This window comes from Triturus cristatus, chromosome 2_2 (genome assembly GCF_964204655.1).
Source record: "Triturus cristatus chromosome 2_2, aTriCri1.1, whole genome shotgun sequence".
NCBI lineage: Eukaryota > Metazoa > Chordata > Amphibia > Caudata > Salamandridae > Triturus > Triturus cristatus.
The window spans coordinates 757315646-757340610 of record NC_140582.1 but is presented as its reverse complement, the minus strand read 5'-3'; the positions used below and the strand labels follow the sequence as shown (position 1 = coordinate 757340610).

General features: G+C 46.2%; 1 protein-coding gene across 7 annotated transcripts in view; it reads left to right on the top strand.

Annotated features, from left to right (window-relative positions):
* The window catches only part of ZDHHC2 (zDHHC palmitoyltransferase 2), a 555886-nt gene extending 533355 nt beyond the window's left edge, over positions 1-22531 (top strand). For 4 of the 7 annotated variants that reach the window (XM_085642022.1, XM_085642021.1, XM_085642020.1 and 1 more), the window contains one exon: positions 19666-22525. The gene's annotated coding sequence lies outside the window, so the exon portion shown is untranslated. Of the gene's footprint in view, positions 1-7948; positions 7987-19649 lie in introns of all 7 variants that reach the window. The other 3 variants (XR_014978173.1, XM_085642023.1, XM_085642019.1) reach the window with 3 other exon arrangements.
* Positions 22532-24965: the final 2434 nt, after the last annotated feature.

The window sequence follows — 24965 nt, the reverse complement described above, 5'->3', positions numbered from 1 at the left end:
AGGGTTTTTCATCAATGCCCACAACCAGGTCCTCCTCCCATTTGAGACTTAGTGTCATCAGGGGTCGATGCATTCCCTGTGTGATACGCCTGTAGAGGCAAGTGACCGCTTTGATGGTGCCAGCCGCCATCACTACATATTGACAGGCCAGGGAGGTCTGGGGTTCTGCCATCCCCTCTCGCCAGTGCTTTTGGATCACTGCCGTCAGAACGGCATGTAGTAGAAAATCACCTCGTGGGAGGTTAAGTGAGCAAGGTATTGTCTTCAAATAAATCCCCCTGCAGTGGAGAGCTCAACCTCTCTCCATAAGCGCAACCTGCTCCAATCCCCCTCCATGCGGTTGTGCCTCACATACACCCAACGGGATCTCAGGCGCATATGGGGTCCGTACCTGCGTTCGCCTAGCTAAACGGTTCCAACACTGGCGCACCGTTTGTAGGTCCGGGGGGACCGCTCCCTCCCTCATGGTCAGATGCAGTAGCACCCAGGATAGAAGTCTCAGGCTCGGTCCAGACCATCAAGGTCTTCTGTATTTTTGAGCCATCCTGCCATCCATTTCATGTGCCACTGTAGCTGTGCTGCATTATAATAGGCCTTGAAATCCGGCACTGCGAAACCCCCCTCCGCCCTGGGTCTCATCATAGTGGTGAGAGCCACTCTCCGCCTCCCGGTACCCCACAAGAACCCCGTGAGCATTGTATTGAGTTGGGCAAAAATCTTAGGTGGGATCCAGATTGGGAGTGTCCCAAAGAAATAGAGAAGCCTAGGTATTGTAATCATTTTCACCAATGCCACCCTGCTCACCACAGATAATGGAAGGGTCCCCCAGAACTCAAAGTTACTTTTGGTGCTGCGCACGGAGTGTCCTATGTTACCCTCTAGAAGATCTACAGGGTCATGATATGTCCGAGTACCCAGATAGGGCAAGCATCTGGTTTCCTAAGGCACTCCCTCTGCTTCCATTGATCCGTCTCTATCCGAGCTTGCGGGAAAAAGACATGATTTGGCCCAGTTCCCTCTGAGCCCCGCAACTCTCCCCAGGACACCCAGCAGTTCTTTGGATCCCCGTAGGGCCTCCCCTGAGTTGGTCAGGAACAGTAGGAGGTCATCCACATACAACGCTTTGTGCTGTAGCTGTCCTTCCACCTCCAGCCCCTGATAATAGTGGCCATGGGTTCCATTGCCAGCGCGAACAACAGGGGTGACAGCGGAAAGCCCTGTCTCGTACCCCTGCCCACCATGCAGGCGTCCAAGATCAATCCCCCGTCCGAACTCTGGCCGTGGAATTTATATACAAGATCGCTGTCCATTCCACAAAGCATTGCCCCAGGCCAAATGCTCTCTGAACCCTAAAGAGATACGGCCATTCCAGGCTATGAAAAGCCTTCTCAATATCAACGATAAAAATGCATGCTTCCTCCTTGCAATAAGTCTCTACCCCCAGTATGCGCAGGAGCCTACGTACATTCATCACCATGTTCCTGGCTGGGATAAATCCTGCCTGATCCACGTGGATAAGCGTCATCATGTGGGCTAACAGCCGACTTGCCAATATACGACTTAATATTTTGTAGTCTAAGTTAAACATGGCGAGGGGCCGATAAGCAGTCCGGTCCCAAGCCGGTTTACCAGGTTTTAAAAGTGGGACCATCACTGCTTCCCTCATTGAAGCAGGAAGACAGCCCTCCAGCTTCGCCCTGTTATACAATGCCACCAGCCTTGGGGCCAAGACATCTATGTACGCAGAGTAAAACTCCACCGGGAGCCGATCCGTCCCCGGAGTCTTATTCCTAGCCATATGTTTAACGGCGCTACGTACTTCTCCAATCTTCTCTGCGTAGGTCCTGGGCCGCCTCAGCATCAACCGTGGGAAGTTCCACATCAGCCAAGAAACCCACCTCTTCTTCAGCCACAGGGTCAAGTCTGCTCTGGTATAGGGAAGCGTAGTATTCCAAAAACTGAGCATTGATGTCTTGTTGACCATAGAATACCTCATCCCCCTACCCCCTCAGCTCCAGGATCGTCCCCCCTCTACGTGCTGGGTTGGCCAACCAGGCCAACAGTGCCCAGATTTATCCCGTTCCGCATGGGCCCGAGTAATATATGTATCACACACTAGAGGGTCTAGGGTAGAGTATTGCTACCAAGTCCAATACCACTACCAGATAATCGCAACTCACACTATGTATAGGGTAGCAAGTGCAAAAAGGAGTTTGGGCACAACCAAGTTATGGACGAAAACCCTCACTCACCCGAGAGTGACATGCTTCATCATTGGTTTCCTCCAACACATGGGGACCACAAGGTACCCCATGTGGGCTACGACTTAACCCCTGGGGGAAGAAGCTGGAGAGCTGAGTGAGGGTTTTTGTCCATAACTTGGTTGTGCCCAAACTCCTTTTTGCACTTGCTACCCTATACATAGTGTGAGTCCCGAGTAATATATGCCTTACAATCGGAACAGGGCAGCTTTTCTACTTGCGTCACTAGGTCTTCAAGAGCAGTGAGAAGATCAGCCTGCCTATCTATTCGCTCCGGCCTCTCTTTCTCCAAGTCCCTGAGTCTACACTCCACATTTTGCACGTCCCTCAGCAGCACCCTCCGCACTCCAACCACTTCTCCAATGCAATGACCCATGACAACAGTTTTAAAGGCATCCCACTCAATAAGTGGACTCGTCGCTGTCCTGGCGTTATCTAAAAAATAATCATCAATAACGGAACCTATTGTGGCTCGAAACACTGGATCTTCCAATGCCTCCGGTCGCAGACACCAGCTCGGTATGGTAGGTCTAACCCGTAGCCAATCTATACACAACAAACGTGTGTTCTAATTGTCTCAAATTACTCCACTGTGACTGTATTTTCATGTACCAATATATATACCCGAGTCCAGTGGTCTATCGGGTTACCCCATTGATATATAACTCAATCTAAGGACAACAGCAGCGGATTATGATCAGCGATCGCTCTAGTCAAATATTTGCTGAGTGTGACCCCACCATGCACGTCCGGGAAACATAGAATCAAGTCCAACCGTACTTGCAATTCGTGTAACGCAGAATAATGGGAATAGTCCCGTTCTGCCGGGTGGTGGGCCCTCCAAGTATCCGTCAACCCCCAATGTTGTTGCCAGTCACGTCTGATCACTGCAAGTCTATGTATGGGAGGATCTGGGAGCGGTGGGTGAGAACGGTCCAGGTCAATGTCAATAATACAGTTAAAGTCCCCCCCATCAGCACCGACCCTGTTAGCATGGACGCCAGCGTCCTCGAAAGGTGTACAAAGAATGCAGGTTGATCCACGTTGGGGGCATAAAGGCTCCCTATCACTATGTCCCTGCCGTCTAACCACCCTGGGACCACCACATACCTGCCATCCGGGTCTACCAGTTGTCTGATACTCTGAAAGGGAACTCCCGCCCGCACCCAGATCAATGTACCTCTGGCATAGGCTGATTATATGTACTGCAAAACACCTGCCCCCTCCATCTTTTCTGCAATGCGACCCCTTCCTTCTGCGTTAAATGAGTTTCCTGTAACAGGGCGAGTTGTACCCCTCGTCTCACTAGATACGTGTGTATTTTATGACGACGCATCATAGTGTGCATCCCCCTAACAGTCCAGGAGATGCATTTGATTCTTATGGGGGGTCCAATTGCACAAACTGCATCAGTCTGTCTACCAGCTTCCCCACAGCGACATGCCTGGCCCCAAACAAAAACCCCTTAACAGTCAAACCCTCCCCAACTCCCCCTCCCCAGGACAGGTACCAACCAACAAGTCCCAATCCAAACTAGTGTTGTGAACTACAAGACACGAAAAGTGGTGAGGCGTAGACTGGCCTTGTTGGACCAAGATCCTCCCCAGCTATCCCCCACCCCACAATGTAGGTGGTAGCCCAATCAGCTGCTCTGGTGCCAATAGTTTGTTGCCACCCCATGGTAGACTCTCCAATATTCAACATCCTCCACCACAACAGCTACTCCTCAGGCATCTTGGTGTGCGATCTTCAGACTATGCCATCTGCCGTTTTCTGTGTGACGTCCGGTAAGTCAATCTCAGAGTCTCCGTTCGTGCTACTGGGACGCAAGCTTTCAGATCTGTCCATCCATGGTCGCTGTTAGTCGAGGTCGGACTAGTCTCTCCGTGGCTAATCTCCGCAACGGCCTGCACGGCCCTGTGTCTTTCCAGTTGACGGCCCGTCGGTGTAGGAGCCCTCGGAGACTGCGGGGGAGTGACCGATGGCCGCCGCATGCTGCTCAGTGGCGAAGTGCCTGCTACTCGTGTCTGCCGTATTTCCAGCCAGTGCCATGCTTCCTGCGGAGCAGTAAAAAGTGAGTTTCTGTGTTATCGATCACCCGGAGGCGTGCCGGGAACAACATGGCATAGGGAATTTGCAACTGGCGCAGCTTCCGATTGAGAGGTAGGAAGGAAGCACGTTGTCTTTGCACCTCCCTGGTGAAGTCCGGAAAGATTATCACCCTGGCATTTCCAATCTGCAAATTCCGTTTCTCTCGAGCTTGCTGCAAGAGGTGATCCCTGTCCCGGGAGTGAAGCAGACGCACCACCATCGGCTGAGGAGGGGCTCCACGTTTGGGTGGTCTAGTCGGGACCCTGTGGGCTCGCTCGAGTGCATAGAAGGAGAAGAGCCACTCCGGGGCCACTTCCGTTTTAAGCCAGGTCTCCATATAATGCACTGCATCTTCCCCTTCCTCTCATTCCGAGACACCCACAATACGCAGATTGTTCCTGCGGGAGCGCCCTTCGCTGTCTTATGCTCTAATTTCTAGCACCTTGACCTTGGCTTTAACTATTTTCAGAGAACACTGTAGTGTGGTAATCGCCTCCGGGACCTCCTCCAAGGTCTTCTCGTTAAGCTTCACTCGTTCCTTGAGCATGCGATGGTCGTACTTCAACAGGTTGAGACCCTCCCCTATGGAATCTATCTTGGTCTCCAGAGCTTCTCTAGAAGAAGTAATGGCCTACATGATATCCACCAGAGTGGGGCCATCCGGGGCACCATCCTTCCGCCTCATCGCCACCTCATCTTCATCATCAGTGTGCGGCCCTGTTTCCTCCACATGCAATACAGTGAACCCTATCTTTCTGGGCACCCTCCCCATTGTTAGTGGCTGCGTACACCCACAGGGATCTCTGGAACGTTGACAGTAAGGCACTCCAAGCGTCGGCGTCGAGCTCGGCAGCAGGGTGGGTCAGTCCACACCTCCAGGCCGCAGGCTCTATCTTCGGAGCTCTTTTTCGTGCACACAGGTCGTCGGCGTTGAGCACCAGTGCGGGGAAACACCTCTGCACAGTTACCACCACCCACTCAGGGCAGCCTCATGAGGGTTTCCAAGCGAAGTAGCGCCTTCCCGCTGTGACAATGTCCTCCGTGCACTGCCGGAGCAGCTCGCAAGCAGATCTAGTGGGCTCTCACCCCCTCGCTGCCAGCCACTCTCTGTCCCGCAGTGCTCTTGATCAGGGTCCTTCACAGCATAGGCCCAGCACAGCACCACCCTCCGCCACTCCAGTACCGCAGCACTGTACTCAGGGTGTGCGCCCCAGTTCTCCGCAGGTCAACAGTTGGAAGCGGGGCTATCCACAGCTGCCACCCCCGTGCTGCTCACCCCCAAGCTGCCTCTCGCTGCCACAGCCGTCAGGGCCCAGCATCGCCGTCCGCATCCGCCATTTTGTGGAGGTGATGCATCTCCAAGCTCAGTTCTCTGCATACAACAGGGCCCTGCTCTCCTCAAGGCCGGTCTCCAGCCAGTGGCCATCCCAATCGCCAAATGGTACTCACTGCGAGCCTCAGGTCACCTCGGCAGTGCGCGGCTAAGGCAGTCTCATCAGTGCCCAGCCGCCATCTTGATCGCTCAGCACACAGAGCCGTCAGGAATACGATCGGCATTCTCACCGTCGCCAAGGCGCCGTCACCCCTCTGCAGCCGCTCAACGCCGGCACCAGTGTTTCCGCCACTAATTTTGGGGTAAGGGGCCCCTCTAGGATATCAGGATCATTGCGGGCGGCGGGAAGCTAGGGACGGAGCTCTGGAATCTGCTTCCCCTCACATCGGTGCCTAGCCATGCCCCCCCATCCAATTTAATCTCTTTCATGCCCTCTTTGGCAAAGTCACGACAATGCACAGGCAAGCCCCTGCAAATTCTAAATGTGTTTACATCTAATTCAGAAAGAGTGATGTATGTTTTCAATACAGCTCACTAATATTACTGCAAATAATCTCTGTGACACCCTCCCATTTCTCATATCTAAGGTCCTGTTTTGATCTAAAAAATGGATGCTGCATGAAATGTAAACATAACTTATCTGCAAAATGTCTGTAATACACTTTCAAACACCACCCATATTAAGTATATGTCAAAGGCAAATAATGTTTAAAACAATCTGTTTAAGAATTATTCAACATCATCGGGTCAGTACTCTGTGCAGAACAGAGCTGGTTCTATCAGGGGACCCGCTGAGGTTGTGGGGAGTTGAAAAAAAATCACTTACCTGATCTCACTGTGTCTCCCCTCCGTCTCTCCCACGTCGTGTCTCTTTCAGGAAGCACCGAGGCTCTCCACAGCCAATGAAAATGCTGTGCAGCGTTGTGATTTGTGTAAGCACCCAGGCTCCCCTGAGCCAATCACAGTGCTGCAATGCAGCATTGTGATTGGTCTGAGCGCCGTGAATCAGTGCTCATACAGGGGCTGGGGGCCTGGGCATGTTGTCCACCCAGGTTGTAAGGCAGCCTGGGTGGAGAACATGCAAAGTGCGCATGACACATTGGCCGACCTGAGACAAAGCATCATGTGCACTTTAGAGTGCAGCAACTCCTCCTCCCCTATGTCAGGGGAACGAAGCAGGGCCTCGCCTGTGACGATACTAAAAATAAAATCATAATAACTTCAGTTATAATCATTTTCTTTTTTTCTTTTACTCTGCTCCGTGGGCAGTGGGGCGACGCTTCTCCGCCTTAGCAGAGGAGCCGCCACTGGCCCTGGGCCAGAGCCTACTTTGCCCTTCCCTTAAAACGTCTTTGTTTCCTGATCACCAGGCCTACGCAAGATTTCTTGGAGGAAGGAGGAGTCTCTCTTGCTTTAAAGGCAACTGCCAGCACCATCTTAACCATGTACTGAATGTCAGTCAAAGTTGGGACTCCAGAAGAGCCTCCCCTCTCTCGATCCGCTAAAGTCAGCCCTTCCTGTATGTCCGTGTTGCTTAGCAATGCTCAAATCAGAATTTTGCGACGCAGCTATTGAAACCCTGGAAGTGTTTGCACTCAAAGAGGGTTGTAAACTGAGGCGGAGAACAAACAGGAATCATGAACACAAATTATGGCTGGAGGTGAAAGCCTTCGCAGAAGCAGAAGCCCTTACATGCCTGTCCAAATAATTACGTGAATGGGTCTGCTATAGATGGATCTCTTACTTCATAGCACAATATTCTACAAGGCTGCTTGCTACACCAGAGCCCACTTTTAAAGCAAGCATTTGCAATGCAATAGGTCTCGCATTTACGCGAGTTTGAGCTATTGGCATTGTAAATGACAATGCCCTTTTTTAAGTTTTGTTTTTAAAACTTACATAAAAGGCATTGTCATTACTGTGATCACTGGAGGGAAAATAAAGAGTAGGACAGATACAAAACTACAGGTCAGAACAGCACATTTTTCCCAAGCCATGCGGAGAACCTTTACCACAACATTTTCATTTGTCACCTAAACAGAAAGATGCACATTGGTTAGAATTGTGGGGAACCCTGCAGTGATAAAGTACACTACTGTGCTCTCTATTCATCAGCTTTCTTGAGCAATAAAAATAAATATTAAATGAACCCAAGTTCCTCAACTGGGCAATTTATAATGGCATGTTTACAGAATCTTTATTAATGTTAATGCCCAAAATGATTTTTGAAAATTAGCTAGTAATAATGCCTGACTCTTTCCAGGTTGCACCCACAAGAGGAAGCTATCTGATTCGTCCCAGGTAATTCATATACCTGAATATCACTTTACTTGACTGAGTCTTTTGGTGTTGCAGCAAGGTCTATCTGCAAGTTTTCACACTTCTTCCACCTTGCAGGAGGGGCATGTCTCGCTTATCTTATTTACATTTCAACACTTCATATTCAGAAGATTATGGGCCTAAGATCTACTGTACACAACAAAAGTTTAAAAAAGGACAACCCTGTGGAGAAACCTTTATTTATGTATAACTTTCTTTAGGACGAGCCAGACCCCAACAGCACCTTTGCAGAGTGCTTTGCAGATGTCAATAGGCAATATAGGATTCATTACAAATGTCTCCTACTTACAGGGTAGAGCATACATATAAAACTCACAACATATCTGAGACTAAACACAGTGGAAGAGTGCCTGGTGCAGTGGGGGCTCTTGCTGGACGGTTCTGATCCATAGTTTTCCAGTAGATGGAAGTGTTACGTAGACAGGGAAGCCCACAACAATAAGGGCTCACACAACCAGTTTCTGAGTTGGGAAAAGAAGGAGGAAAACTAAATTAAAGAAGGCCTCGGAACCTCAATCGAAGGGTCGTTCCTTCCCACCAGTGGATTCTCTTTCTTCGCTCTGTTTAATTAGGGTCACTTTTGTTAATGTGGGGTTGATGGCCTTAGAGTTTACCTTTTCCATCTACAGTTTAACATGGGGGGGGGGGGGGTAGGTAAGGTCAGGATTTTGAAAGTAATGAACTGTTAGCACGACCATCTGAGAGAGTTAGGGATGTGTATAAGCAGACCTATTTTGCCACGTCTGTGAGCTACCCACCCTTGTGAACCGCTCCTACACTGTACCGTTGGTTAGACACCTAAAGTCAGCTTTTACCTCTACTGGGCTCACGTCCCTCTCAGGCTGTATTAACTCTTCTCAGAGGCTTTAGCAGCTGGTTATTAGTATACCCGGTAAATGGCCCTAGTTAGAGACGTTGCAAGTTTATGGCCGATTGCCCTACCGATGAATACAGTATGTTCCAAAATGCCCAGAGGCCACCATGAGGCTGTTTGTAGCGCTTTACAAAAACCGTAAATTAAAGTCAGGACCTTGTACCAAAGGCGCCCACCTTAATATGACATTACACACTACTTTCCTATAAATCTATGTCTAGAATGTAGCAGGAGAGGAAACTGCTAAAACTCTATAGATACGCTTAATATTGATACTTAATAAGGACAAACCAGAAGCATGTGAGTATCACTAAGATCAAATGGCCCTGCAGTGTACTGCCCTCACTCTCCCACAGTCGAATCTATGACTACAATCGCACAGTGCCCCCCAGCGGTGAGCGGTGGCTGTACTTAGGGACCTGATTGAAAGGGAATTAATCCCAACTGCAGCGAGATGCATCCGTTCAGTGGACCAGACGAAAGCAGTTTTGAACTTTGTAATCGATCTGCGGACTGCAATAATTCTTAACTAGCATTGAGGGGTTCCTTCATTTGCACACGGCGAGAGTAATACGGCGACAAATGAACACACAGAAAAGTGTACTTGTGTAAAATGTCTCTGCAGTTCTCGACACCGCAGATTTAAAGAAAACGCCACTACATTTTCTTTATGAAAGCATTTTAAAAACACTGCAGAAGTTTAAAAATGCCACAGTAAATAAAAAACAAAGTCATGCATCCACCAACTGGACAGTGGACCAACTTATGACTAGCAATAGGCACCAAACTCAGAAATTATAACAAAATATTTTTTAGCAAGAAACAGGGATTCTCCTGTGTGCAAAACCACAACGGCGCCTTCTGTCCAAAAGGAACCACCCAATCCCACAGGGGCAATAGAACAAATAAACTTATATTGTGGTTGCACTACTTCAACTGTGTACAGTCAAATAGTCCACATTGGATCCATCGAAGGATTGAATGTCCTTCTTTATTGTTTATTTGTAATCTTCTGTTTTTTAGATAAAACACAGCCAACGCGTTTCGTTTTCACAAGAGAACTTCTTCAGGGCATTTACGATTTCCACGGAATATTGGATGTAGCGTTTATAACTATACAGTCATTATCCAGTATGACCTACGCGTCCAGTGCTTCTAAATCAACTTATAGGTTGAAAAGTGCTGTTGTTATTCTAAGATCACTATTGGTATCTTCCAAGGAGTAGTGATATGATAGTCACTATAGGTTCCTTAGTCCATAACTACATCAGGAACATCACAACAGTGCCTGTCGTTGGGGCATTGTAGTGCCTATCGGTTCCTTTCTCCCACCCCTCTTAACATCCTAGTTGCGTTACTGCTGCCTCCCCTGCCCAGCCTCCTGCTGGGTTGCTTGTTAATAATTGTCGACATCAGCGCTGCTACCATATCACAAGCGCTGTGCTGGTTTCGATTTTATTGTGTATTTCCTGGCTCCTTGGTCCACTTTCTCTTCTCTCCCTCCCCCTTCTCCATCAGTCACAGGGCTCCAGCATGCCTCTAAGGAGAGCCAGGCAGATGGAGAGTAAGGGTTGTTCTGCACGCAGCCTCAGAGCAGAGGGCACTGCTGTCTGTGCCTTTCCTGCTCCTCACAGCTGCCTGGGCCCAGGACTGGGTCTGGTCCCCGCAGAGAATGGCAGGTTCTTTCAATTATATTTATCGGCAGGCTCTTTCTGTAAGCGCAGTGCCCTTTCACGTGCACCGCGCTGGTTTCGCTTTCATTCTCCTGTCTCCCCCCACTCCTCCACCCCACTCTTTCGGCTCTCCCACCTCCCTCCCTTGCAATCAGTCACGGGGCTCCGGATTGCCTCTCAGCAGAGCCAGGCACACAGAGAGGGGAGGGCTGTGTTGCAGCCTGCCTCAGAGCAGGGGGCACTGCTGTCTGTGCCTGCCCTGCTCCTCGCAGCTGCCACGGCTGTGGACTGTGTTTTGTTTGTTGCGCTTCACAATCAATGTAACCCCCATTAAACAGGATGCGAAAACCAGAGCAGCTGTGTTGATAAGTCGTTGTTGATAAGTATCTCTGCTCGAGGATCGGCGTGTTTTTAGCTATTTCCTCTCTCCCCCACTGAACAGACTGACTGACGATAGAACCGAGAGAGAAAAATATGCATTAATTGTCCTACTAGGTAAACTTTGGCAGTAAGGATTAGTGGTCTGAGTTATAACCACCATGAATTTGAGTTTCCCTCCAAATACGGGCCAATAAATAACAGTTGGGCTGACTAGGGGCTACCGAATAAGCAACTGCGAGTTTTTGCAGTCGACAGAGACTGCTATACTCATTCCTCAAATTCCGTAGCCTCATCCCAGCTGCAATGTTACCCTTGGAAGACAGCACACAGCCCCTTCCCCCACCAAGCACACGTGTTTCAAATTAGCACTGCCCCACGCGCCCAATAAATGAAACCCAGTATCTGTCCTCTGCTCCAGTTTCTCATTGTACCCCCTCCGATCTGTTTGGGTGCGAGAACAATTATTCTGGAATAAAAACAGAAAACCTTTTATTCTAGATGTGTATGAAACCCCGCGACCATCAATCATCAAACTCAAACCAGAATGTTGGCAATTTATTTGTGCTCCGGATCCAGTGAAGTTGCAGATTGTGCACTCCTGCCTTCACAAAAACAAGCATTTGTAATGCAATAGGTCTAGCATTTACACTAGTTTGAGTTATTGGCATTGTAAATGACAATGCCTTTTATTTATGTTTTGGTTTTTAAAACAAAAATGAAAGACATTGTTATTTACAATGTCAATAGCTTAAACTCGCATAAATGTGAGAACTATTGCATTGCAAATTCTTGTTTGACATTTGTGATGGTTATCGCAAAAGCCTTTACACTATTTTTCACAAATGGTATCCAAGCCACATGCGTGTTTCCTTTCACAACATTTTTGAGATTTTGATTATATCCTGAGTTTCTGATTTCCTGTGGAGGGAGTCTGAGGAAATAGATAAAATATGGTACAGTTTAGTTTTTCCCTAAAAATTGGAAAAAGTGCTGTTTTTCTGAAAATGGTATTAGCAAAAGGTTTGTGGTGCCAAAATTGCACTTTCCCGAACTTTCTAAACAAAAAAAAAAAGAAGGCAGAGAGATCTAGAAATGCAATATTACTATTGTTTTAAAACTTTGCGAAAATGATCTACCATGTTCCTCTCTTGCACATGCTAATTTGATCTCCGTCATTTTGATTGGTGTTCCGATATTTGTTGCTGGTGCTGCAGGTAACAAGAACTCCATATCCTTGTAGCAGTGATGTTTTGGCATGTATTAATGTAACCCCCTAGTGCAAATTAGAGGTGGTATGTCTCACATGGGTGCAGTAAAAGAAAAGTCCTGAGATAATTAGTCGCTACACAATACGTTTGTAGGACACTTGAGTATTCTGTAATGTCCCATTAACTCCTTGCCCATCACAGTCATCATGAGTGAAGGCTCGTGGTACGTGAATAGTCGCAAAGTTTAAATTGCCTGTATCCCATCTATCGAGCGTGGCCCCTTCGTCTTTCCTGTCGCATGATATAAATTAAAGAAATGAGGTACACTAACCTCACATCCTGCTTTTGGTTGCCTCTGTTTCAGGTATTGTCACCAGGCTCATGTAAGTAGCGATTTGATTTATTTATTATTTTTTAGGTCTCGCCTAGCGTTACAGCGCATGCGCCGCTCGCTCGGCGAGACATATTGTTAGGGAGGAGAGTTCAGAAGGGGGCTAAAAGCCCCGCCCCTCATTTTCATTGGATGGTGTCATCATTTATGTTAAATGGTGGCCTCTGATTGAGAATGAGGCTTCTTTGTTACTGCCCTTTCTCCTTTTGGGACGGCCCCTCTGGACTGGATGGCTTGGTTGACGGCTGTCGTGACGATCTTTCTTATCTTTGGAGGCGTGTAGTCACGGGTCATGTTTCCGAAGGGCAGTAGTTTTTTTTTTTTTCGAAACATGTCGCCCGCTTCACTTGCAGCTACGCTCTGCGAGCATTGAAAGCTCAAGCGGATCACTCCCTTCCCCATAAGCAGTTCACCCTGCTAACGGAGGCTCAGCCATGAAGGATCATGTTTCCACGCTAATAATCACAGCCACCAGTCCGTCACCTCTCTAACAGGTACAACTGCTTTTAAAGAGCTTGCTAGCGCTGGGTGCAGTAAAAAAAAAGTCCTGAGATAATTAGCCACTACACAATACGTTTGCAGGACACTTGAGTATTCTGTAATGTCCCATTAACTCCTTGCACATCACAGTCATCATGAGTGAAGGCTTCTGGTACCTGAATAGTCTCAAAGTTTAAATTGCCTGTGTCCCATCTCTCGAGCGTGGCCCGCCGTCTTTCCTGTCGCATGATATAAATTAAAGAAAGGGGGTACACTAACCTCACATCCTACTTTTGATTGCCTCTGTTTCAGGTATTGTCACCAGGTTCATGTAAGTAGCGATTTGATTTATTTATAATTTTTTAGGTCTCTCCTAGCGTTGCAGCGCATGCGCTGCTCGCTCGGCTAGACATATTGTTAGGGAGGAGAGTTCAGGAAGGGGCTAAAAGCCCCGCCCCTCATTTTCATTGGATGGCGTCATCATTTATGTTAAACGGTGGCCTCCAATTGAAAATGAGGCTTCTTTGTTACCGCCCTTTCTCCTTTTGGGACAGCCCCTCCGGACTGGATGATGGGGGTGACGGCTGTCGTGACGATCTTTCTCATCTTTGAAGGCGTGTAGTCACGGGTCATGTTTCCGAAGGGCGGTCGTTTTTTTTCCAAACATGTCGCCCGCTTCACTTGCAGCTACGCTCTGCGAGCATTGAATGCTCAAGTGGATCACTCCCTTCCCCATAAGCAGTTCACGCTGCTAACGGAGGCTCAGCCATGACGGATCATGTTTCCACGCTAATAATCACAGCCACCAGTCCATCACCGCTGTAACAGGCACAACTGCTTCTAAAGAGCTTGCTAGTGCTCTTAAGCTGGATAATGATTTATTAAGCGGTTGTTATCCGTCAAAGCTCTGCATTCCGGTGCTTGCAGCTTCGGATTTCCGCCTGTAAACAATGGCCGCAAATAAAAGACTCCTAGTCATAAAACAAGTGATGGGCTGAAGGTGTCACACGTAACGTGATGCCCCTTTACAGCGCTGGATTATGCGATTACAGAGAAACGTGTATTTATCCGTCCTCTCCACTGAAAGAGGAGAATGCCGTTCTGACAGTAAAGATTTAGACGGATGGCACAGTTTGTCCGTTTCTTTAACTGTCAAGTCAGAGACGTCTGTCGGAATGCTAGAGAGGAAGAGTTTAGCTGTGTAACAGTTAATTATGATCGTGGTGTTTGGAGTGAAAAGGCAGCCTTAGCAGATGCATGCTCCAGACAGCTTTCCGCTGTGAAGCTTTTCACACTGCTGGAGAGGGAGGGAGCTCTCTTACACGCTGTCGGGGGTTCCGGTTTTTCAGGAACCTGCATCTCAACCAAAGCACAATAACATGTTTGGAAACTCATCCTCCTCGCAGGAGGTTTTAATAAGCGGGGCCGGGCAGGCCTTTTAGTCCACGGGACCCCTGAGTTCTTTGACAATAATTATCACTTTCATAACACAGCATAAGTATAGAATTTTGTTTTTTCCTAATTCATACTATTAACCTCGGGTGATTTGAAGTCTAACCAGGCTAATTTTGTTTTTTAACAAAATAAACTTATATTGTGGTTGCACCACTTCAACTGTGTACAGTCAAATAGTCCACATTGGATCCATCGAATGATTGAATGTCCTTCTTTATTGTTTATTTGTAATCTTCTTTTTTTAGAAAAAACACTGCCAACGCGTTTCGTTCTCACAAGAGAACTTCTTCAGGGCATTTACGATTTCCACTGAATATTGGATGTAGTGTTTATAACTATACAGTCATTATCCAGTATGACCTACGCGTCCAGGTTCATGTAAGTAGCGATTTGATTTATTTATTATTTTTTAGGTCTCGCCTAGCGTTGCAGCGCAAGCGCTGCAACGCTAGGCTAGACCTAAAAAATAATAAATAAATCAAATCGCTACTTACATGAACCTGGTGACAATACCTCAAACAGAGGCAACCAAAAGCAGGATGTGAGGTCAGTGTACCCCCTTTCTTTAATTTATATCATGCGACAGGAAAGACGGCTGGCCACGCTCGAGAGATCGGACACAGGCAATTTAAACTTTGCGACTATTCAGGTACCAGAAGCCTTCACTCATGATGACTGTGATGTGCAAGGAGTTAATGGGACATTACAGAATACTCAAGTGTCCTGCAAACGTATTGTGTAGTGGCTAATTATCTCAGGACTTTTCTTTTACTGCACCCAGCGCTAGCAAGCTCTTTAAAAGCAGTTGTACCTGTTAGAGAGGTGACGGACTGGTGGCTGTGATTATTAGCGTGGAAACATGATCCTTCATGGCTGAGCCTCCGTTAGCAGGGTGAACTGCTTATGGGAAAGGGAGTGATCCGCTTGAGCTTTTAATGCTCGCAGAGCGTAGCTGCAAGTGAAACGGGTGACATGTTTGGAAAAAAAAATGACCGCCCTTCGGAAACATGACCCGTGACTACACGCCTTCAAAGATAAGAAAGATCGTCACGACAGCCGTCACCCCCATCATCCAGTCCGGAGGGGCTGTCCCAAAAGGAGAAAGGGCGGTGACAAAGAAGCCTCATTTTCAATCTGAGGCCACCGTTTAACATAAATGATGACGCCATCCAATGAAAATGAGGGGCGGGGCTTTTAGCCCCTTCCTGAACTCTCCTCCCTAACAATATGTCTCACCGAGCGAGCAGGGCATGCGCTGCAACGCTAGGCGAGACCTAAAAAATTATAAATAAATCAAATCGCTACTTACATGAACCTGGTGACAATACCTGAAACAGAGCCAACCAAAAGCAGGATGTGAGGTTAGTGTACCCCCTTTCTTTAATTTATATCATGCGACAGGAAAGACGGCGGGCCACGCTCGAGAGATGGGACACAGGCAATTTAAACTTTGAGACTATTCAGGTACCAGAAGCCTTCACTCATGATGACTGTGATGTGCAAGGAGTTAATGGGACATTACAGAATACTCAAGTGTCCTGCAAACGTATTGTGTAGTGGCTAATTATCTCAGGACTTTTCTTTTACTGCACCCAGCGCTAGCAAGCTCTTTAAAAGCAGTTGTACCTGTTAGAGAGGTTCATGGCTGAGCCTCCGTTAGCAGGGTGAACTGCTTATGGGGAAGGGAGTGATCCGCTTGAGCTTTCAATGCTCGCAGAGCGTAGCTGCAAGTGTAGCGGGCGACATGTTTCGAAAAAAAAAAAACTACTGCCCTTCGGAAACATGACCCGTGACTTTACGCCTCCAAAGATAAGAAAGATCGTCACGACAGCCGTCAACCAAGCCATCCAGTCCAGAGGGGCCGTCCCAAAAGGAGAATGAGCAGTAACAAAGAAGCCTCATTCTCAATCAGAGGCCACCATTTAACATAAATGATGACGCCATCCAATAAAAATGAGGGGCGGGGCTTTTAGCCCCCTTCTGAACTCTCCTCCCTAACAATATGTCTCGCCGGGCGAGCGGCGCATGCGCTGCAACACTAGGCGAGACCTAAAAAATAATAAATAAATCAAATCGCTACTTACATGAGCCTTGTGACAATACCTGAAACAGAGGCAACCAAAAGCAGGATGTGAGGTTAGTGTACCTCATTTCTTTAATTTATATCATGCGACAGGAAAGACGAAGGGGCCACGCTCGAGAGATGGGATACAGGCAATTTAAACTTTGCGACTATTCACGTACCACGAGCCTTCACTCATGATGACTGTGATGGGCAAGGAGTTAATAGGACATTACAGAATACTCAAGTGTCCTACAAACGTATTGTGTAGCGACTAATTATCTCAGGACTTTTCTTTTACTTCACCCATGTGAGACATACCACCTCTAATTTGCACTAGGGGGTTACATTAATACATGCCAAAACATCACTGCTGCAAGGATATGGAGTTCTTGTTACCTGCAGCACCAGCAACAAATATCGGAACACCAATCAAAATGACGGAGATCAAATTAGCATGTGCAAGAGAGGAACATGGTAGATCATTTTCGCAAAGTTTTAAAACAATAGTAATATTGCATTTCTAGCTCTCTCTGCCTTCTTTTTTTTTTTGTTTAGAAAGTTCGGGAAAGTGCAATTTTGGCACCACAAACCTTTTGCTAATACCATTTTCAGAAAAACAGCACTTTTTCCAATTTTTAGGGAAAACCTAAACTGTACCATATTTTATCTATTTCCTCAGACTCCCTCCACAGGAAATCAGAAACTCAGGGTATAATCAAAATCTCAAAAATGTTGTGAAAGGAAACACGCATGTGGCTTGGATACCATTTGTGAAAAATAGTGTAAAGGCTTTTGCGATAACCATCACAAATGTCAAACAAGAATTTGCAATGCAATAGTTCTCACATTTATGCGAGTTTAAGCTATTGACATTGTAAATAACAATGTTTTTCATTTTTGTTTTAAAAACCAAAACATAAATAAAAGGCATTGGCATTTACAATGCCAATAACTCAAACTAGTGTAAATGCGAGACCTATTGCATTACAAATGCTTGTTTTTGTGAAGGCAGGAGTGCACAATCTGCAACTTCACTGGATCCGGAGCACAAATAAATTGCCAACATTCTGGTTTGAGTTTGATGATTGATGGTCGCGGGGTTTCATACACGTCTAGAATAAAAGGTTTTCTGTTTTTATTCCAGAATAATCGTTCTCGCACCCAAACAGATCGGAGGGGGTACAATGAGAAACTGGAGCAGAGGACAGATACTGGGTTTCATTTATTGGGCGTGTGGGGCAGTGCTAATTTGAAACACGTGTGCTTGGTGGGGGAAGGGGCTGTGTGCTGTCTTCCAAGGGTAACATTGCAGCTGGGATGAGGCTACGGAATTTGAGGAATGAGTATAGCAGGCTCTGTCGACTGCAAAAACTCGCAGTTGCTTATTCGGTAGCCCCTAGTCAGCCCAACTGTTATTTATTGGCCCGTATTTGGAGAGAAACTCAAATTCATGGTGGTTATAACTCAGACCACTAATCCTTACTGCCAAAGTTTACCTAGTAGGACAATTAATGCATATTTTTCTCTCTCGGTTCTATCGTCAGTCAGTCTGTCCAGTGGGGGAGAGAGGAAATAGCTAAAAACACGCCGATCCTCGAGCAGAGATACTTATCAACAACGACTTATCAACACAGCTGCTCTGGTTTTCGCATCCTGTTTAATGGGGGTTGCATTGATTGTGAAGCGCAACAAACAAAACACAGTCCACAGCCGTGGCAGCTGCGAGGAGCAGGGCAGGCACAGACAGCAGTGCCCCCTGCTCTGAGGCAGGCTGCAACACAGCCCTCCCCTCTCTGTGTGCCTGGCTCTGCTGAGAGGCAATCCGGAGCCCCGTGACTGATTGCAAGGGAGGGAGGTGGGAGAGCCAAAAGAGAGGGGTGGAGGAGTGGGGGGAGACAGGAGAATGAAAGCGAAACCAGCGCGGTGCACGTGAAAGGGCACCGCGCTTATAGAAAGAGCCTGCCGATAAATATAATTGAAAGAACCTGCCATTCTCTGCGGGGACCAGACCCAGTCCTGGGCCCAGGCAGCTGTGAGGAGCAGGAAAGGCACAGACAGCAGTGCCCTCTGCTCTGAGGCTGCGTGCAGAACAACCCTTACTCTCCATCTGCCTGGCTCTCCTTAGAGGCATGCTGGAGCCCTGTGACTGATGGAGAAGGGGGAGGGAGAGAAGAGAAAGTGGACCAAGGAGCCAGGAAATACACAATAAAAACGAAACCAGCACAGCGCTTGTGATATGGTAGCAGCGCTGATGTCGACAATTATTAACAAGCAACCCAGCAGGAGGCTGGGCAGGGGAGGCAGCAGTAACGCAACTAGGATGTTAAGAGGGGTGGGAGAAAGAATGCTATATGTAAATGCAAGAAGCTAGGCTGCTAATGCTGAGCCCAGACAAACAGTAAAAAAGTAGGAAACCCAGAAAGAAAAGAGTCCCCCAGAGAACAGATAAGCAACCACAGAGGAACGAGACAGTGCTAAGCCCCTGCTCTGTGGGAGGAACCGAAGAGAGAAAGGAGGGACAAAGAGGCTGTACTGACCACTAGCTAGCAAGGATTTTTAAAGGGCACTGACATAGACAAATGAAAAAAAAAATAGCAACAAAGGGGATCGACTTGATGCACAAAGACTGCAGGTCTCGAAGAGACAGCTGCGCTGTCTAGCTCGACCTAAAAAGGCACTAGGCTGAGACTCAAGGGGTTACAAAATGTCTTTATATGCGTGCTAAAGATCTCTCTGATACACTTTGACATAGATAGTAATGTATTTTTTTTACTGATTTTTTTAAAACTATTTTAAGCAACAAACGTTCCACATCTGCAATACATACGTGATTTTATTCTGTGAACAGAAACTCAAGTAAGCACCTACGGAGATTTTTACGGAATACATGCATTTAAACACATCACGCACAACATATGTAAAGTGTGATATCAAACCAGATATCAGTACACGCCAACACCAGGCACAAAAACAAAAACATAATCCTATTTCAATATGAAAACGCTATATTTCATAGAACGATATGTTTGTAAAATATGTTGTGAATCTGAACTTTGCTTTTGCACTGCACACATGTAATATTTTTCTTACCTTTTAGCCCAGAAAGCTGTTAGCCCAGAAAGCTGTTGGGTGGGAACTCCTGTCGCAGATACCAGCCCTCATCAGCCAGCTACCCATGTGTCCCTGTGTGGATGTGCTCAGAAAAATATATCACCGCACCTGATCGACTCTCCATACCACTGCTTGAAAGGCGCGCTTACGTTTTGGTATTGTGATAAGAGGATTCCAGCCAACAATGCCAAGACCACTTGAAATAAACTATTTTGAGTGCTAGTAGCATGAGAAAAGGTAGACAGAGGCAAGAAACGATTATTGGGATGCAGTTTTAAACAGTCTTGTATGAATTGTGGGTTATAGTTTACAGTACATAAGTACATTGATAGCACAAACAATGATAAATGTGCATTTTAAATACACCTGATGCCTCCTTGTGCAGCCATGTTCCCAGATTTAAGTTAGCATTGACTTTCATTTCTACAAATTGAAAGTTCGGCAAAAAAGTCAAAGATACGGATTTGCTGACATTGGTTGCAGAATTTTCTGGTCATAAAATGGGAATTACACGTATGGCTAAGGGAGACTGACAATAGCTTATTTTTATCTAATGGTGCCAAGTGTACAAATACTGGGATAGGCTGCACTGATGACAAACCACCGTGCTCTAAATGTTTTCTCGGAATCCGGGATGCAGACGACCGCAGTCGCTCAGCCTTGGTGACCGAGGGTTGATGGGAGAGGCCTGCATTGAATGTGTGGCTGAAGCGCCCAGAAGCCTCGTTCAGAGCGGGTTTCAATGGCCGTGACAAGCATAGGCAAGATGTGCCAACGCCTCCAAGGAACGCTTACAAGACGTTTTGTCGCAAACATGTTAGATGTTTTATATGGTGAGAACTAACAGACCCAACACACATCAACACAACACAACAAGCAGTGTTTACCAAAGGGTATTTTAGAAGATTGGGAACCAGAGGAAAAAATCTCTGAGAAAAGGCGTTCTTTCTCTGGAGAGCAGCGTCAGTGGCCATGTTATTGAGGATGGAATAACGGTGCAACAGGGTGCCTGGTGAAAGTGTTTTGCTTGTGCCTTTCCTGTCTTGCTGCGCACTCAGAAAGTGCCGAGTGCTCGTGCCCCGCTTCCCTATATGTCTGTGTGTGCATTTGTATACAGAACTAACGGGGTTTAGTTTCAGAACTCAAGAGTAGCTTTTGTAAAACAAATAGTGGTATCTATCGCTGTTTAAATTGCAGCAGAGCACGTCGTCGAGCTAAATTGGCTTGGCATTTTGGTGTCACGTGATTCTGTTTTATTTACCATGCTTTCCTCTCCAGCATGTGATATGCAAGTAGTTATTCTCCAATTATGGCTTTCTGCTCATCTTTGTCTGGTGTACACCAGGAGGCTCCTGTGTGAAACCAGTACATTTTCACTTGAACGCTTCGAAGCGCTTTCTGCTGACTCTGCAATATTCCAGAGATAAAGCACGCTTTACCTTACAGGAAGTGGCCCTGCATTTATGCAGGGTAATTGGAATTATGCAGCAATGAAGGCCCGGATGATACAACGAGGAAAGATATATTATGCAGCATTATGTGGCTCATTGGGTGGCAACATTATGTCTCTAGTTTCTGTTAATTTTAAGCGACATAACTTCAAAAAGGGTTCCCAAAGACATGCAGAAATGCAACGATATTTCAAGTGTAAGTGTCTGTCTAGGAGGCACTGTAAAATGCATAAGATCACACCATATGAAAAGAAGTAAACTGTTTTTGATTCTTCTGTAATCTTAATGTCCTCTTGATTTAACTGTTGTGCTCAGAACAGTATCTGTGGTGTAATACAAATTTGTACAATTAATGATAAAAAACATAGTCCACTCTCAATTACATTTAACAAGGTAAGGATTTTTTCTTGTGATAAACAAAGCCCCTGCTGAAATATATCAATTGGGGGCTTTGATATTGTTTGGGCAAAAGCTTTACCTCAATGCCAGTTTAATACCTTAAGACAGAAGTCAACAACAGAAAGGATCATTATATTTGTGCAAAGAATGTCCCATCACACCATGTGTACTGCCTATTCTTTTGTAACTGTTGATGCATTTTAGCTACTAATGCTCTTTTCGCTGAAATTTACAATTATACAGTAGGCGAAGGCCATATGGCAGGCGCGGCTAAGGCATAATTGCATTGAAAGCGCCATGGTCGCAATGTCACTTTGTCCCAGTAGTCCAGTCCTGCATGTAGTCTACACTGGCTTTCGTAACTTTGTGAGCCAAAAAAGGTACAAAAAGTGTCTAATTTCAACAAATGCTGAGGGCATCAATATTATAGTTTTACATCCTTCCAGTCTGTATTTTGGTTTGCTCCTGAGAAAAGAAATTCTAAATCATAGCAGAGCCTCTAGTCCTTTTCACAACTCAATTTACAGAAATGAAGTCAGCCCTCCTCACGCACACAATGTTGCACCAGATTCACAAACATTTCTTCTGTGAATAGATATAGCTTACTTGTTGACTTGGTTCAGCCCATGATGTTGTAGTGGCTCTTTTATTAGTAGTAACGTATATGTTGAAGTAAAAATCCTTCTTATAATGAAAATCATTCCTAGCCTAGGTCCAAATACGGGCCTAAACAAATGTAGTGTCTGGCATAGAATGAGTCGGAGAGCATCCTGTGGCAGTGAAGGTGGTGTACAACAGTTGTTTTCAGAGAAAACGCAGTCCATTGATTATGATGTTTCCCCATTTACCAGTGGGCATCTAAAGCACCACGTTCTCATTTAAGTACATAAAATCTTTAAAATCTCTAGATCATTACTTTTGTTGTTATCATGTTGTGAAAATCTGAAGATATGGAAAAAATGCTAGAATAAATATTGATGCAGCATAATTAATAACTATTAAAACAAATTAAAATGCTCATGTAGTCGTGGTATTGATTCCTATCAAGCTGCCAAATGGTGTGGTCCCTTATCCCAATGTATTATGATTTTGCAAAACTTCTTGTGCGGTGCCTTTTGCTCTCACCACTGTGGTTTGTTTTACCTTAGCTTAACAAAAGGTTTCCCCATTCAAAAATCTTTCTTACTCTGAGTTGGATGGGAACTCCAATAATAGTAAATAAAACCTCATAAACCTGTTTTCTATTTTACAAAGGTAGTGGTGTAACCTGGGCACTGCAGTGTGAACGCATTAGCTAAAGCAAGTCAGCTTATTCATGAAGGTTTCAGGATAGAGGCCATTGCTCTTCTCATTTTTCTTTCAATAGAGCATTTTTCAATATCTTTCTCTTTAAAAATGGTGGTATATTTTCGAAAACCTGATATCTCAACTGATTTTGGTTGTGTATTATTTTTTTCTCAAAGCACCACCACTGGAGATGTTTAGTCCTTGATGCAGATATTACTCTTATGCTCACCTATGCGGGGCTCAGTCTTTTTTTCTGCCTCTCCCACGGATGTTAAACCACATGGGCATTTTAACAGACATACTATGCCTAATTTGTAGAATAAAAACAGTTCAGGGGCCTACAATGTTGTTTCTTAGAAGCACGCCAGCAGAGCTGCCATTATAAGGGCATGCATGTCTCGTGCAGGTAAGAGCGGTGGGGAGGGAGTCAACAGACGACAAGGGAAAATTAAATATCTGTAATAGTTGTGTCCCCCCCCCCCCCACCCTGCCCCACCACTCTTACCTGCACGGGCCACTCCAGTATAAGTGTTACTGCATAGCAAGCTTGCCTTCGTCTTAGCAGTGCCTTATGCATCTTTCTTCCATCACTCTACACTTCCTCGCTTTATACCATTCATGATGGTTGTTTGCCTCCCTGCTTTCTCCCTATGTTGCTGCTTTGTTATGTTTTTCGTCCTTTGTTTCCATTTTTGCTTTACTCTCTCTTTCTCTGGGTTCAAGCCTGATGATGGAAAATAAATCCCAGTCCCTAAAAATGGGTACCAGCACTCACCATCAACAAATGTTAGCACATATTAAATCCTGGATATACATATTGCCAGAAATTAGGTTATTCATTTGGGTGAGGGGCACCCCTGTCACCTCAAACTCCCTTTGGTTAGGTCAAAACATAATTTGGAAAGAATCTCTTCTCAACCCCCGATAGCTATGGCACAAGCAGTGGGCAATCCCCAGGGATGTGCATGCTAAGTTCAAGAAGTACCAACAATATCAAAGTGAAGAAGAAAACATACTAGAATTCCCAAATTGATTTTTAAAAAATAGTTAAAAATCATTATGAGCAAAAGACATTAAGATCATCAAAATGGATTAAGGGGCCTGAAGATAGGGATTTTTGAAGTTTTAAGGCAAAAACAGCCTAGAAAGAGACAAGCATTATGAGACAATAATAATTCAAGCTGACCGGGACCTAGGCACAATTTCAAGCTAAATGCAATGGAGCAGAGGTCCTATACACCAAGCAGGTTGTCCCGGTCAAATGTCTTACATTCAGCCTAAGGGCCCGATTACGATCTCGTTAGGAAAGCCCTACGAACGACTCGGTTCCGGAGAGCTTTCCAAACGAATCGCGCTCAGTGAATCTGAACAACCGATTTCGATGTGTCCGTATAGTGATGGACTCGGTTCTGTCGGACTCCCATTGAACTCAATGGGAGCCTGTGTACCGAACACATACACAGGCTTCCATTGCATAAAAGGGGTGCCCGCCATACTGTGCATGCATGGAAAGGAGGGACTTATGTGACCGATTCGGAGTGCCCTGGGTGTAGGGGGACCTGCTACAGCCCCCCGAAGTCTGATTCTCACAGCCATTTTTTTAGTTAAAACCGAGTCTGTACGACTTTCAGAATCGGGCATCGTACTCGCTCGTTCGGAAAGCCGGCCCCATTGAGCTGAACAAATCAGCTCCGACTGAGTTGGATTGACTGATTTGGGTTTGGAACCGATTCGGTTGCTGTGGATGGCTTCCTCGCATCGTACTTGGTCATTCAGAACAGGGGACGATTCGGTCAGAAACATACGCTCCGGATACGATTTGCTTCTTCTGAATCCCGTTTGGAGCCCTTCTGCATGACATCGGAATCGACCCCTAAGTCTCCAACTACTGGGAAAGCTTCTTCTGGTCAGCCCTGCAGCCCTACCTCCTCAAAGCAGGCTTCTCTGCACCAGGTTGATCTCCACCCAGGTCTTCTGTGGGGTCAGGTCTTCTTTAGTTAGGTGGGCCCTCTTGGAGTCATAAGTCAATCTTATTTTTGTGTCCTTTGAGCAGGTAAACAAGAGGCCAACCACTTGGCCCTTGGAGAGTACTTCCATTCTCTGGGTGCCAGTAGTATTCAGGAGTCCATCAGGTCTTTTGCAAGTCCTCTTCTTTCAGCAGTAGT